The sequence below is a fragment of the Rhinatrema bivittatum genome, chromosome 1 (assembly GCF_901001135.1).
Source record: "Rhinatrema bivittatum chromosome 1, aRhiBiv1.1, whole genome shotgun sequence".
Taxonomy (NCBI): domain Eukaryota; kingdom Metazoa; phylum Chordata; class Amphibia; order Gymnophiona; family Rhinatrematidae; genus Rhinatrema; species Rhinatrema bivittatum.
The window spans coordinates 653981402-653998326 of NC_042615.1; the positions used below are offsets into that span (position 1 = coordinate 653981402).

The window sequence follows — 16925 nt, forward strand, 5'->3', positions numbered from 1 at the left end:
GGCTGAGCGGGGGTTTTTCCAGACATTATTACGGCCAATCAGGTGGGCTTTGTTAAAGGTCGGGCTATAAGCACCAATATAACAAAATTGATTATAGCCATGGAGGAATGCCATAAACAGGGAACAGAGGCAATCCTGGTGGGCTTTGATTCCGAAAAAGCCTTTGATAGGGTATCCTGGGATTATCTTTTTTCCGAATTGGAACGATACGGTTTCGAGGGAGAGAGAGTTCAAACCATCCAGATGCTCTATCATGACCTCAAATCATATATTCGGGCGAATGGCCAGCTTTCGGATGATTTCAGATTACACCGAGGAACACGACAGGGATGCCCTGTATCGCCTTTATTGTCCTTTCTATAGACCCTCTATTACGGAAGATAGAAGCAGATCCTGAGATTAAGGGATTTACTTGGGGAAGGCAGGAGTTTAAAGTCTCTGCCTTTGCCGATCTGGTTTTTTTGACTACCCCACAACGCTCCTTTGAGAGAGTACTAGCTCACCAGAGTCTTTTTGGGTCCTTTGCGGGGTTAAAAATCAATGTGGATAAATCAGAGGCTATGGATCTGGGGGCGTCTGTCCGACAGAATTGGAAAGGGGAATTTCACCTGCGGTGGGTTGACACGACCATGAGGAATTTAGGCATTTTGCTGACCAGGGACACCACGAAGATCCACGAGGCAAATATACATCCTCTGCTTCAAAACATGGCCAAGAAATTGAGAACGTGGAGTACTCTCCCGCTTTCTCTGAAGGGTAGGATTGCGTTGCTAAAAAATGCTGGAACTGCCACGCTGGCTATACCTCTACAACAGATGCCCCTTTGGCTAACTAAGGCAGAAATTGCTAGTGTCAATCGGTTAATATGATCCTATATATGGGGTGGACGTAAACCGATGCTTTCATAACAGATGCTTCAGCTACCAAGCAAGCAAGGGGGGTTAGCATGTCCAAACTGGAGAGCATACAATTTAGCTTGTGTATTGAGACATGTACAAGATTGGCTGGAAGGTACGGGGAAATTTACGCCCAGAACCTTTCTACTAGAATGGCTATATCCTTATAGACCGGGCCCCCACCTCCCTGCCACATATAGACGGCATAGGATAATAATGTCTGAGAGAAAGGCCTGGAGGTTTCTGTGTATGCATAAATTACATTTAAGAAGTTATACCACACCATATATAACATTCTGTAGTAATCCTATGTTCCACAGTGGTCTGACGGGTGCCGTCTTTCAAAAATGGGAGACCAAGGGGGTACAGAATGTCTTTCAGTTATTTGAACCAGGATCAGGGACTATGTGGTCTTTCCAAAACATCCAAAATGTATATGGGATAAGGAAACAAGACTTTTTTGCATACTTGCAAGCAAGACATTATGTTTACACATTAGTTGGAGCTTACAGAATGGGAACTTTATGGGACTCTGCGTGCCTTTTTTATGCCACGGGCAAAGACAGGCCATTCCTGTTCCACGTTGTCCCATTCCTTACAGGAAATAACTGATAATTCGGCAAAAATGGAGATCCAGAACAAATGGGTTTGCATTGCGGATGTTTACCTAGCCATGTCTGATATTGAGGAAATTTTGGAGACATGTGTCAAAGTGTCAGAAAATGTTATACTTCAGGAGTTGGGGTTTAAAATCCTGCACTGTATGTATATCTCACAAGATCAAAGATTTGCGGCGAACCTATGTGATTCTGCAGCTTGTCTCAAATGTCAGAGGGGCAAAGGGACATATATCCATGGCTTGTGGGAATGTCCTCAGTTGGATTCTTTCTGGACGGAAGTATTGTCGAGCCTGGAGAAGGTTCTACACACTCCAGTTCCAAAGGACTTGAAGTTTTGCATATTACGTCTACCACAGGGGGACTTGAAAGATTTGCCGGACAGTGATTTGAGGTTTTTGGAAAAAGCACTATTCATTGCAGTTCAGACAATTATGTCCCAATGGATTTCAGAGGAATGGCCAATGGGTGGGCAATGGCACATGCGCCTGGTTTCGCTGCTGCAGCACGAGTTTTGGACAGCACAATCGCAATCGAAGGCAAAACAGGCTATCTGCGCATCAGTGTGGAACAAATTTTGGTGGTCCCTCACGGACTCCAAACGGGATCTGATCCTCACTGTAACTGGATACAAGTACCCACATTCTGGAGAGACTCTATTGCCAACCTAGAGAGAAAGAGACTCATATGCTGCTGTTGTTGTTGTTGTTGTTCGTTAATTGCAAATGGTTTATGGTGTGTATGTATAGGGGGGGGAAGGGGGGAATGTAAAAGTAAAGTCAAGGCATGTGGCAGTTGATGTATGTCAGTAATATTTTGATGATTTTTTTTTTGAAAATTCAATAAAGAAAGAATACAAAAAAAAAAAGTGCCAAGTTGTAAATAGATAAGACTCTGAATCTATGATTCTGTTTGCCAGGTCCCTTCTCTTCCTGGCGACAGTTTATGTAAAATTTTATTAGTGTATTTTTTAATTTATTAGAACTTGTGAGTTATATCACATGTTTACAGAAAGAAAGACTAGATGGAAGAAGCAGAGATTCAGAAGAGCACAGTTAAGTAAAAAAACTCAATATAGGGAGGGCATTCCCATGTCTCTTAAATATTATATACAGGAACAAAGAAATCACTAATTTTACATATTTCCTCAAATTTTCCATATATGGTAACAGGCTAACATATTAGCTAGGTCCATATCTGGTGACTTCACTATATTGATCTGATAGTGAATGAAAATTGATATAATCATCTTACAATTACTTTAGTCTATGGTGCCATCTAACAGATTCAAACCTGACCTTTTTTTGCTTATAATTTGTACATCTTTGTGTATAGTCCTTTTATTTCTTCCCATGCTTACAGTATGAGAGAAGTCTGCTATAGCTCAAATTGCCTTTTCTTGAAGCAAAATACTCACTACTCAGCGTTCAAGGTTAGAGCATTGGTATTTCTTATTTTCTAGCAGAGTCATATATCTACACTTTTCTATCAGTTCTGTATTTGGAAAAAGAGACAAATTTAGTCTGAAAATTCACAGATTCTAGCAGTTGCATCATTTGGAAAGACTTCAGTAATGTTCAGGTGTATCTCATAGAAAATGGCATTCATTTCTTTACATAAGTAAATAGCATAAATTCTTTCATAGCATATTTTTTATGAAACAAAACTTCTCTTTGCAGTTCAAATGAGTTAAAATGCCTGAAAACAAAATTACATTTTTGCCCTCTAACAGTAGTAATTTGGGTAACATTTCAGCCTGGATATCCTTGTTTTGAATTGTTTAAATTTCTATATATAGTTTCCTGCAATGCTCCAGAGTATTAGTGAGCAGCCATGTTCAGTGCATGGCTGTACTAAAAAGACTCCAGAATTAGAGGAGTTGCTGGAAGGATTAAGTTAACAAGATTTTCAGATCTATAGTCATTGTATCCTTGCAGCAAGCTCATGAGTGTGAGCCGTGTGAACTGTCAAATTGTAAGCCACTTAGAAATTGATTTGAGATATAGAAAACTCAAATTAAATATTATTTATTACTAGCGGTACCCGGCCACACCTTGCAGTGGCAGAGTCAGGTTCTTTACCCTCCCTCCCCCTTCCCCCTTGTTAATTTACCTCAGTCACTCATCCTCCTCCCCCTTGGTCACTCACCCCCCCCTTCCCTCCCTGTCCCCACTCCAACTCTCTCCCCTCACTGTCACCTCCCCCCGCCTACTGCCTACCCTTCAGATCAGAAAACCTTTGTCTTTCTATTTCTGTGGGAACCCCCCCACCCTCCTGCCCCCTCCCAAGACCTGGGAAATTAAAATTGTTGGTGCTACATGTGGTCTGTCCCTGGGCGTCTGTGAGCGTTATGTAGCCAAATAGGGTTGTGCCTAACCAAATTTGCACTTCCAAATTTGTTTTGTGGTCTGGGGAGGGCTATTTTGGTGCGTTCCCGAGATCGTGCAAGTTTAGTGTATGTATTTGTGTGTGAACCTCCCCATTCCCCCAAAAAACAACCGTATGAGAGAAGTTCTCTTAAACTAACCACTCCACACTCTCCTGCCTCCCCTCCCCCAGCCCTGCGAAAAACAGTAGCCCACCCCCCTGCCCCCCCAGAGTTGCTGAATGAATGAAACCTGCCCCCCCTCGTGACCCCTCCCCAAGATGTTCGCAATAAATTCATTACCATCCCCCACCCTCCAGACCCCCGAGACCTGATAAAAATGTCTGTCGGTGGAGCGGGCGTTCAGGAGCGGTCCGGGAGCGATGTATTGGTGTTGGTCCATCGGCTGCGAGCACTGAAACGGGTTCCGATGGCCCTTTGCCCTTACTATGTCAGTGGGGTGGAGCAATGGCAGTGGTAGGTCCTCTGACATAGTAAGGGCAAAGGTCCGCCGGCTGAGTCCTGAAAAGGGCGCCGAGGAGCCCTCTCCCTTACTATGTCACATGGGCTACTGCCGCCATTGGTGTCCCTGAGTGGCATAGTAAGGGAAAGGGCCGTCGGTGCCATGTTGAGTGCTGGCAGCCGACGGCCGTAGTGCAGGAGATGTGTCCCGGACCGGTCCTGGCCCCCCCGCTGGAGCCTCCCGGACTTCTGTCAGGTTTTGTGTGTGTTGTGAGGGCCTGGGAAGTAAATACATTTGGCATGTGTGTGTGGGGGGGGGGGGGTGAGGAGGGTGGTTTTGTGTGTGTTGGGAGGCTGTGGGAAGTAAATCAATTTGGCATGTGTGTGGGGGGCGTGAGGAGGGTGGTGGGTGTATTTTATCTGTAAAGAAAATAATTATCTTCTGGCGAAAAAAGTGCGCGAATGTGTTAAAATGGAAGTGAAACGTGGACCTGGACTGGCGAAATGATTAGTGTAGCGTGTGTTAGTGTAAGGTGTAACAGATGGCGCTTAACGTCCAGCAGATGTCGCTGTTTTCTCGAAATTTTTTTTAAACCTATTTTACTTGTCACAGGTGTGACATATCTGTAATGTAAGTACAGAAGAACCTTCCTGTATGTGAAATGAAGGTTGTGTCCAAATTTGAAAGCAATCGGTTCAGTGGTTTCTGAGATTGGCGATTTTTGTCCAAACTATTTAACATTTTTATTTATATAGATTATTTATTTGTGAATTTTTACTATACCGACATTCGTGGACACACATCACACCGGTTTACAAAAAACTGAAGCAGGCAGAAAATTACAATGAACAGGGAGGGGTAGGAGGAGCAGGCAAGAAAAGGTGAGATGGGGGATGGAGAAAGAGCAGCGAGAAGGAGAGAGGGTACACGAGAACGAATTGATAGGAATAAATAATTGAACAGTGAGAGATAACAAAATTGATAACTAGCATATTTGTGACTGTTTTCTTGCTTGATAAAGACTATATGCAGTTTTCTTTTGGTTGCACCAGTAACAGGTTGTTTTAATACTCTGTGGTTTAATTTCTGCAACTTTTGATGATTATACCCAGTCTCTAAGTTGTCTAAGCACATGGCGTCACAGACATTTTTTTGCTCTTGAATTTTCCAAAAGTGGAAGTTGATCTTCATTTGGAATGAAAATTATTTATGGGTCAATTTTTAAACTGCCTTTAGAATTTGCAGGCCTTCAAACACATTTTCAAAGGAAAACCCTATGTAGGGGTTCTCTTTGAAAGTGTGTGCCATTTGGTAAGAGGGCTGCACAAGGAGCACATTTTCACCTTTCTTGAATGTACCTATATGCAATTTCCCTTCCCCGTCCTTCCCCTGCTCCTTTTCCAACATGGTAAAAGTACCTACACTATGAACAGTACTGGTAATTTTACCTGCAGTGTGTGGGGATGGGGTCATTTTCAGTTACACCTTCATGTGGGTAAACAGCTGGTTTTTTTACTGTTCAGTCAGATGAATCCAGAACCAAATGGGTCTTGTAATATGGTGCATTTAAGTTAAACTGCACTTTAAATGGCAGACGCATACCTGTGTGCAGAAGTTGTATTGTGCGCTTATTTTTGGGATGCCTAAGTGTTGGGTGCCTAGTTTGGACCCCTAGTATTTTTGGATGTACAAAAAAAAATAGTTGGATGCATGCCTCTGGCCAGCGCTCAAGTACACTATCAGCCATAATGGCAACTATGCCTAAGAAACCTAAGGACCTTTCTCTTTGTGCTGCCTATCATATTCGGGCATATCAGTCAGGAGTGCCCGCTAACTTGTGCCAGTGCTGTTTGGAGGCTTGGGGAGAACTACTTTCCTCTGATTTCACTAAGCCTGGCTCTTCCCAGCCGGATACAGGCCTGTGTACAGAGGGCTCAATTGGGGTGCCTGGTTTTGGAACTCCCCTAACTAGTTCCTCAGCAGGGGATGGTTAGTTCTGCGAGTATGACTTAAGTACCTCCTGGATTGGATACTTCTACCTTTTCATGGGTAGAATTTTTTTCCAGGGATTGCAGTCTTTTTTTTCTCCAGGTGCAGTCTTCAACCCTGTCTCATACTCCCAGAGCAGAGTTGCAGGTAGGAACCTTGCCGCGACCTACTGTTAAGCACCGGAGTACTGCTAGAGCGGCAGCGGGACTTCCTGATGGAGGTCCGGATGGCACGGATGATGATGCCGATCCTGACTCTTGAGGATGGTGAAACTCCTCCAGGATTAGAACCATATAGGATTATGCTACGGTTCTTTCATAAAGATGAACTGCCAGCTCTGATTTCCCAGACCTTGAAAGTGCTCAGAGTTCCTGGGGCAGACATTGTGACTGAGCTGAAGAAAAATCCCATTTTGGTTTCCTTGCGTAAGGCCTCTTGTTTTTTTCCCTGTGATGGAAGCCATTCAATAATTAATTGATCTTGAGTGGTGCGCCCCAGAGGCTAATTTCAACTGGGGTCAGGTTTGGAAGGCCCATACCTTTTGAAACCAGTGGCAAGAGAGACTTTACGTTTCCTGAAGGTAGAAGCACTTGTGTGTGCAGTCTCCAAGCAGATCACTATTCTCGTGGAAGGAGGAGCGGCCTTGAAGGATGCTCATGATGGAAGGATTGAGACTATCCTTAAGCAAGCAGTTGATGAAGTGGCAATGACCTTGTATATTGCTTCTTGTTGTCTCCTGGTGGCTCGATCTTGTTTACTTCTCTCCCAGGAGGGCGTTGACTCTGTGGTGAACTCCAGGGCACTTATGGAGCCACCTGCTGCTTTTTTGGCAGATGTGGGCTGTGATTTGTTCTGCTCTTCAGCCAGAGGAGTGGCTTCCATAGTAGCGGCCAGGCTTCGGTTATGGCTGAAAAATTGGTCGGCCGATGCAACCTCCAAGGCTAACTTTACCAAATTGCCCTTTAAAGCCTCACTATTATTTGGGAGCGAGTTGGAAAAACTGGCCAGTAAGTGGGGTGAATCTTCGGTTCCTCGTTTGCTAGAGGATAAGAAGCAGATGCTATGCTCTCTTAACATGAGAGGTCATACTTAGAGGATCCAGGCATTTTCATCTCTACAGAGGAGCAACCCTTCAGAGAACTTGACCTTCTGGTTGGTCTCAGTCCTTTTTGACCCCGACAGCCAAGAAGGGGCACTGGTTCGGGTACTCCCTACCCTCCCAATGAAGGCTTCCCAACCCACCCCCAGAAACAAGAGCTAGGGGGACTCCTCTCTCTCTTCTATCAGAGGTGGGTTGAGATCACATTGGATCAATGGGTTCTGGAAATGAAATAAGGAGGATATGCACTGGAGTTTTGCAGTATTCCTCGGGGATGTGATCATGGTGTCTCCCTGCCACTCACTACAGAAGAAGCAGGCAGTGGAAACTACATTGGCAGGACCCTTCAGTCTGAGGGTTGTGGTTCCAGTGCCCATAACTCAAGAAAATACGGGTTGATATTCCATTTATTTCATTGTGCTCAAGAAGGAGAGCTCCTTTCATCCCATCCTGGATCTCAAAGGTGACAACCATCATTTGCGGGTGATGCATTTTCGCATGGAAACATTGCACTCTGTAATTGCCATACAGTCAGGGGAACTTCTGACTACTTTGGATCTGACTGAGGTGTACCTTCATATTCCCATCCGACTAGAGCATCAACGCTTTCTGTGGTTCGCAGTTCTGGCTGGATGCCATTATCAGTTTTGGGCCCTGCCAGTTGGTCTGGCCACTGCCCAAAGACCTTTTCCAAGGTAATTGTGGTAGTGGTGGCAGAATTGAGAGAGGATGGGATCCTCATACACCCATATTTGAGCAAAGTTGCTGGAAGAGAATTGCAGAGTGACCTGCAAGGTGATCTCCCTGTTGCAGGAGCTTAGATGGGTGGTGAATCTGGCCAAAAGCAGTCTTCAGCTGGCTCAGTCATTGGTCGGTTCTACATGAAATAGTGCAAGGTTTCTTGCTGAAAACATGCATTCAGAAGTTGAGGACACAGCTCCATCTGTTATTGAACACTCTGCACCCGACCGAACCTGGCTTAATGGTGGTGACCTGGGAAGTGATCCCGTGGGCGAGGGCGCATATATATCCTCTTCAGAGCTTCCTGCTGTCTCAGTGGAACCCAGAGTCTCAGGTCAATTTGGCTCCTCCTGCCAATGTAAGTCTCCTCCCAACTACAGTGGTGGCTGCAGGTGGATCATCTAAGTAAGGGCATTTCCCTAGCATCACCAGACTAACTAATACTGACAACAGATGTGAGCCTCCTTGGTTGGGGAGCTCACTGTCAGGAGCTGATGGTGCAAGGGCACTGGAATGCAGAAGATTCTCTCTGGAACATAAATCGACTGGCAGTCAGGGCTTCTGATTGGCATGTTCACAGTTCAGCGACAGGCTGCAGGGTCGATCGGTCTGGATAATGTCGGACAGTGCAACGGACTGTGGCTTACATCAATCAGCATGGAGGAACCAAGAGCCAGCAAGTGTTGCAGGAAATAGATCATCTTCTGGAACGGGCAGAAGTGCATCTCCAGATGATCTCAGCCTCACACATAGCAGGAAAAGACAATGTAAGAGCAGACTTTCTTAGCAGGGAGAGTCTGGACCCAGGAGAATGGGCTTTGTCAGACAAGGCATTTCAACTGATTCTGGATCGCTGGGGTACCCTGTTTCTAGACTTCCTGGCAATTTCTCGCAATGTGAATGTTCCATGATTTTTCAGTTGCAGGAGAGATTTGAAGTCATTGGGGATCAATGCCCTAGTGCAGGAGTGGTCAGAAAACAAGTTGCGATATGTCTTTTCTCCGTGGCCCATGTTTTGGCAGATTGATCCGAAGGACTGAGTGCCACAAAGGGATGGTGCTCTTGGTTGCTCCAGATTAGCCCAGGAGGTAGTTGTATGCAGATTTCTGTGGCTTCTAGTTGGACGCACTCCTTCGACTTCAGGCACACAGGAACCTGCTATGTCAGGGTCCAGTTCTTCACGAAGATCTACTCTGTTTTGTCTTACGGTATGGCCCTTGAGAGGGCTCAATTGCTGAAACCTGGATACTCTGTGGCAGTGATTTCCACTTTGCTTAGAGCTAGAAAGTTCTCCATTTCCTTAGTCTATATGCAAGTTTGAGTGTTTGTGGCCTGGTGTGAGGATCAAGGTACTCGTCCTCATTTGGCAAAAATCCTGCTCATTTTGGAATGTTTGTAGGATGGCTTGAATAAAGATTTGGCCCTTAATTTCTTTCAAATCACGGTGAACCTAGAAGATGTGGAAGGCCTGATTGACAAACTGAAGAGTAGTAAATCACCTGGACCAAATGGTATACACCCCAGAGTTCTGAAGGAACTAAAAAATGAAATTTCAGATCTATTAGTAAAAATTTGTAACCTATCATTAAAATCATCCATTGTACCTGAAGACTGGGGGATAGCAAATGTAACCCCAATATTTAAAAAGGACTCCAGGGGCGATCTGGGAAACTACAGACCGGTTAGCCTGACTTCAGTGCCAGGAAAAATAGTGGAAAGTATTCTAAACATCAGAATCACAGAACATATAGAAAGACATGGTTTAATGGAACAAAGTCAGCATGGCTTTACCCAGGGCAAGTCTTGCCTCACAAATCTGCTTCACTTTTTTGAAGGAGTTAATAAACACGTGGATAAAGGTGAACAGGTAGATGTAGTATACTTGGATTTTTAGAAGGCGTTTGACAATGTTCCTCATGAGAGGCTTCTAGGAAAAGTAAAAAGTCACGGGATAGGTGGCGATGTCCTTTCGTGGATTGCAAACTGGCTAAAAGACAGGAAACAGAGATTAGGATTAAATGGACAATTTTCTCAGTGGAAGAGAGTGGACAGTGGAGTGCCTCAGGGATCTGTATTGGGACCCTTACTTTTCAATATATTTATAAATGATCTGGAAAGAAATGCGACGAGTGAGATAATCAAATTTGCAGATGACACAAAATTGTTCAGAGTAGTTAAATCACAAGCAGATTGAAATAAATTGCAGGAAGACCTTGTGAGACTGGAAAATTGGGCATCCAAATGGCAGATTAAATTTAATGTGGATAAGTGCAAGGTGATGCATATAGGGAAAAATAACCCATGCTATAATTACACAATGTTGGGTTCCATATTAGGTGCTACAACCCAAGAGAAAGATCTAGGCGTCATAGTGGATAACACATTGAAATCGTTGGTTCAGTGTGCTGTGGAAGTCAAAAAAGCAAACAGAATGTTGGGAATTATTAGAAAGGGAATGGTGAATAAAATGGAAAATGTCATAATGCCTCTGTATCGCTCCATGGTGAGACCGCACCTTGGATACTGTGTACAGTTCTGGTCGCTGCATCTCAAAAAAGATATAGTTGTGATGGAGAAGGTACAGAGAAGGGCTACCAAAATAAGGGGAATGGAACAGCTCCCCTATGAGGAAAGATTAAAGAGGTTAGGACTTTTCAACTTGGAGAAGAGACGGCTGAGGGGGGATATGATAGAAATGTTTAAAATTATGAGAGGTCTAGAACGGGTAGATGTGAATCGGTTATTTACTCTTTCGGATAGTAGAAAGACTAGGGGGCACTCCATGAAGTTAGCATGGGGCACATTTAAAACTAATCGGAGAAAGTTCTTTTTTACTCAACGCACAATTAAACTCTGGAATTTGTTGCCAGAGGATTTGGTTAGTGCAGTTAGTATAGCGGTGTTTTAAAAAAGGATTGGATAAGTTCTTGGAGGAGAAGTCCATTACCTGCTATTAAGTTCACTTAGAGAATAGCCACTGCCATTAGCAATGGTAACATGGAATAGACTTAGTTTTTGGGTACTTGCCAGGTTCTTATGGCCTGGATTGGCCACTGTTGGAAACAGGATGCTGGGCTTGATGGACCCTTGGTCTGACCCAAGATGGCATTTTCTTATGTTCTTAAATGTACAAGTAGCAGCTCTTGCCTGTTTCAGGAGCCAAGTGAATGGTGGTTCCTTGTTGACTCATTCTGATGTGGCCCGTTTCCTGAAAGGAGTGAAACATCTTCATCCTCTCTTGCAGTTTCCAGTAACTTTTATGGAGTCTTAATTTGGTCTTGGATTTCTTAGACCGATGCGTAACCTGTCCTTGCGGTTACTGGTCTTGAAAACTGTATTTCTTGTGGCAATTTGTTTTTGTGGAGAGTTCTGAGCTCCAGGCCTTGCCTTGCCAGTAGCCCTTCCTCCAGGTGACTCCCGGGCGATACAGCTACATACTATTCTTTCTTTTTTACTGAAGGTGGTCACTGAATGTCACTTGAATCAGTCCATCTCCCTGATGTCTCTGGACAGAGAGAGAGGTATCATCTATTGCAGGGGTGGGCAATTCCCGTACTCGATAGCCACAAACCTGTCGGTTTTAGGATATCCTAATGAATATGCATGAAATAGATTTGCATACAACGGAGGCAGAGTGCATGCAAATCTCTCTAATGCATATTCATTAGGGATATCCTGAAAACCAGACTGGTTTGTGGCCCTCGAGGACTGGAACTGCCCACCCCTGATCTATTGCGACCATTGGATGTCGAAATATATTATCCGGTAACTGGAGGTTACTGAGCCTTTATGGAAAACGGATCGCCTGTTTGTCCTTCACGGTGGTACTAAACAAGGAGACCTGGTCTCCCTTGGCTGCCTAATGATTGTTCTATGGTCCTCTTGTGTGACTGTGTATTATAGGGATTACTGATTAGTGTTAATATGTTTCCTGTCTGAGCTCAGGGCTTCGTGTTGGCTGAGTATTGACATGGTTATCTGTTTTTAATCAAGTATTTTGTTAGTCTGTCCAGAGTTTGCTTTTGAAGAAAATACTGGCAGGCTGATGTCACTGCAGGGATATATGTACTGTATTGTCTGTTTGCTCCGTCTCATCTGCTGGTAAAGGTGCATAACCCACTTGTTCTGGATTCATCCTACTGTCCTAAAGAAAAGGAAATTATCAGATAAGTAGTAATTTCTCAGTACCTGCTGCAAACGTTTGAAAATTGCCCTCTGTTTCTGTTTGATAGAATAGTTAGTGACGGCAGCTAATGAGTTCCTTGCACCAATAACCGACCGACTTTGTGGGGAGCATCAAGAGGCCATAATGCATGGCCTCTGAAAATCTTTAATTTATCCAGTACTCATCTTTCTCATGCAGGTTGAATGTTATTACAACCTCTCTGTTTTTAAGAGTGCTGCTCCCATTATAGCTGCAGAACATTGTTTAAATCTTTTGTATGACCAACCAGCATAACTAGAGCCCTAGCTTGATTTCCTTTTGCATAGAGGCTGTGAGTACACCAAAGGAGCTTAATCCAGGAATCAGTTTTGAGTTTCTGATTTACAATTCAGAGTATTAGCCAATGGGCTACTATTTTTATTTTATTTTTATTTATTATTACTAGAGTATTCCAACCATGCTCTATTTTATTTTTAGATCTATATTCTGAAATGCTTTGTGGAACCAAAGTGTGTGCATGGCTGGAACTTACAGTGGAATCAGGAAGTAAGCATGAAAAGAGAAAGTGCTGGATACTCCACAGAAGTCTGGGGCCTTCGAATCGAACTCTACTCCACAGTGAATCTGTAAATTTACCAAAGAGCTGATTTGCAGGCTGCCCCCTTATTCATTTGAACTACAGACAGTATAGTTTAAACATTTTATATTTGTGTTTTCAGTCAGTCTCTTATGAGTAATGTGAATTAATTTCACTCCCCTGCCCAATTGCCAGTTCTTCAAATAAAAAGAAACTTCATACATGACTTGAATAAAGAGATGCAAACAGTACAGACAGTAACTATAATGCTGATCTCTTCCATCAAGAAGAGAAAAAAATTACATTGCATGCTGGTTGTTTGAGAAGTATTGTGAATTCTAATTAATACCTTTTTTCCTCCTCCATGAATCCTGGGTTTGTTAGATCCTGAAACAATCTTGCTTATCGAACCACTACTAGCTCCATTGCATTAGTACTTCTATTGACCCTGTCTGGAATGAAAGTATTGAAAACATGAACCCTTGGAGGTTTTAATTAGGCCATAGTCTATAGCTAACCACGTCCTTGTTCGGTTCTTATCTGTGCTGCATTATGGCTACTCATGGAGCCCACTGGATCAAGGAATAAAGATGCAAACTTCACCTGCTCTACTAGAATGCCAGGCAGCTTTCCATCTTCATATATCTACTAGTCCTTAGTTTCAATCAAAGAAGATGATACAATAAAGTGCTTTCAGCTGCAAATAGTTTTACTCGAACTTAAACATACTTTGTTCATGTAAACATTACTGCTGATGCAGGAACAAGTTTTATATGCATAAAATTTGCATTTAAAACTGTGCATACTGCTTAGCTCATCGTATGGAAATACCACGTAGATGAGGGCATTAAGCAGTATGCTGTGATGCAGAGAGGTGCCCTTGGTCTAATATAGGTTTTCTTAATGCTGGAAACTTTACTTATGGTCAGAGAGAGAGTTAAGTTTCCAGCTCTGCTGTCACCTCGCAGAAGTTTAGTTCATGGCGGAAAATAATCACATTTCTAACCCAGTGTACCTCCTTTCCCTTTCTTGTTTTGTGTTGCCTGCTGGGAGTTTGAGATCTTCGTTTTGTCCATTCTGCCACCGTAACCACTTTTTTGTGTTTGTGGCTACCTGGAACATTCCAATAATAGGAGCAGAAAACTGATCATTCCTTTCATAAATGAACCATCTGATCCTGTAATAAAATGACACCATTCTGGATAGGCTGCAGTCACAGAGAACAGTACTGAAGTTGTCTGATTTTGAATCTGACACTGTGGAGGCTCCTATGAATGTAAAGCTGTACTCTGGGTCTCTGATCAGGAATAGCAGAGGGAGGGGAGCTTGATGGCGTGGAGATTGAATGACAAATATTGAGCTCACTGGATCTCTCCCCAAACATAACAGACATTCTTGTTGCATCAAGGAAACCTTCCACCAGACGGAATTATGCTTTCAAATGGAAAAGGTACTCCAATTGGTGCAACCTTCAAAGAATTGACCCCTTTTCTTGTCCTCCAAGATCTCTATTAACTTAACTGCACAGTTTGTCCCTTTCAGGACTAGCAGTAACATCCATCAGAGTTTACCTCAGTGCTATAGCGGCTTCTCATGTCACAGATAATGGCTGCTCCATGTCGTCTCACCCTTTAATTTCCAAATTTATGAAAGGCTTGCTTCACTTGCACCCACCTATTAACAAAACAGTGGTTCCATGGGATATTAATCTAGTCCTCAAGGCATTCATGAATCCACCCTTTGAACCCATGTCATCCTCTTTACTAAAATTCCTAACTTGGAAAGTTCTCTTCTTAGTAGCCATTACTTCAGTGAGAAGAGTAAGTGAACTACAAGCACTAGTAATAAACTTTCCATATCTACAATTTCACCACGATAAGGTCATACTATGAACTTACCCTTCCTTTCTACCAAAGGTGGTATCTGCTTTTCACTTGAACGAAACAATCTCCTTACCAGTTTTTTGCCCAACACCCTCTTGACGATCGACAAAAACTTCTTCATACCTTGAACTATAAGAGGGCTTTAGCCTATTACAAAAACAGAACTGACCCATTCAGACATTATTCTCAATTATTTGTTTCCTTCAGCCCAAACAATCCAGGTCAGCCAGTGTCAAAAAGAACGCTTTCTAATTGGCTTACCGCTTGTATCCAATACTGCTATTCTGCAAAATCGGTACCTCTGACCGGTCCAGTTAAGGCTCACCAAATCAGGGCAACTGCAGCTTCCATTGCACATATCCAGGGGGTACCTAAACAAGACATTTGTAATGGCAGCGACTTGGTCTTCCAGTCACATTTACTTCACACTACTGCCTTGATCAGCAATCTGCATCAGATTCCTCATTAGGCTCTGCAATTCTATAAGCTATTTCAAAGCCTTATTGGCTGTCCACATTCCATAGATTGCAAAAAAAAAAAAAAAAAAAGTTTACATTTCAGTATCATCTCTGCAACCTATGAGCTTGGGCCTCCCATCATGCATGGCTAAATGCCCTGCTTATCGACGGAAAAAAGTAAGTTTGCTTACCGTAAACGGTGTTTTCCATAGATAGCAGGGAATTTAGCCATGCATTCCTTCCGACCTCCCTGGACAGCCATCTGTCATGGCAACGCCTACACCAACACTTAGCTTGGAAAACCAACTGAGGGGAAGCTCAAGGAGCACGGGAAGCCGAGGTCATGCACACGTCAAAGCTCTTCGAGCTAAGAGAGTAAGCTCCGCCTTCGTGACATCACAGGTGACGTCACACATGGTTAAATTCCCTACTATCTACGGAAACACTTTTTACTTTAACCAAACTTGCTTTTGCTATCTATGGAAAATACTATATACGGTAAGTAAACTTGCTTTTTTCACCCTATAACAAGCAAAAGCCAGTAAGAGATATACCAAACTTTTGAAGAAGAATATGCTGATAGCCATTGAGGAGGGTTGGGCATGCCACAGGCTGAAAAGTGATAGTTGTTTTTGTGGTAGTTATTTTTTCCTTTTTCACAACTTCCCTTATACATATAGGACCCTATTGTATTAAACATTTCCCCAACAGACACAAAATAAGTGTCTACCTTCAGTACATTTGGCTTTAGGTTTAGAGTTACCTTTGTCATGCTGAGTTCTAGTAGATGCGTTTGTACTGAAGATTCTAGTTCCTTTTGGGCCAGATATTTTGATCCAAAGGTTAAATGCTTAGCACAAAGGCAAAAATTGTCAGCAAATAGGAACTGGATTATGTCAGCAATGTGGCAGAGCGGATCCTGTTGGAACAAGAGATGATAGGGATGTTCCAGTCCTGGGGGATTCTTACTTGCTGTCATGTGATCTGGCACTGCTTTTCTTCTCTTCTGTCAGCCTGCTGCTACTTCTCTTTATCGTCTCTAATTTTTACATTTTATTTCTATGTTTCTCGGGGTTGGAAGTGAACGCCATGGCTTCTGGCTGGTAGTAAATAATGTTGTCCCCAAGGAAGGCCTGCTGTTTTTTGTTTTGTTTTTTTTTTTCTCAGGACCCATCTTCGCAGAACTGCAGCAACCGAAGGATATGCTGCATGTTAATACTGAAACCACCTGTGCGATCAAAATGGAACTTTCTGATTTGGTCGGTAATGTTGCTGTTCTGTCCCCATGCATAGATACCCTGGAACACAAGATGGATGCTTGTATGGCGGCAGTTGTTGGTGTAGAAGCCCCATTGCTAAAGTTCACCACTTTGCAGCGCGGCCTTGAATAATTATTGAATCATAATCAACACAACAATATCTGCATTCTCTGTGTGCCAGAGAGCAGAGAAGAATCGTATATATTACCGTTTCTCAGACACCTAATCCCTGTGAGTCTGGATCTGCACTTCAACTTCCCTCTAGAAATTGAACAGGCGTATCGCATTCCATTGCGGAAGCCCTCTCATGCTTCGTACCCGTGGTCCATCATTCTAAATGTTTTGCGATATCCACAAGCTTTAGCGATCCTGGCAGCAGCAAAAATTAAATCGCCAATCACCTTCGATACCAT

General features: G+C 43.2%; 1 protein-coding gene across 4 annotated transcripts in view; it reads left to right on the forward strand.

The window, feature by feature from the left end:
- Nucleotides 1-16925, forward strand: part of KIAA0825 (KIAA0825 ortholog) — a 1025579-nt gene that overhangs the window by 18463 nt on the left and 990191 nt on the right. For 3 of the 4 annotated variants that reach the window (XM_029573181.1, XM_029573174.1, XM_029573199.1), the window contains exon 2: nt 12813-12881. The exons of the other annotated variant lie outside the window; for it this stretch is intronic. The gene's annotated coding sequence lies outside the window, so the exon portion shown is untranslated. The remainder of the gene's footprint in view (nt 1-12812; nt 12882-16925) is intronic. 4 annotated transcript variants of the gene reach the window in all.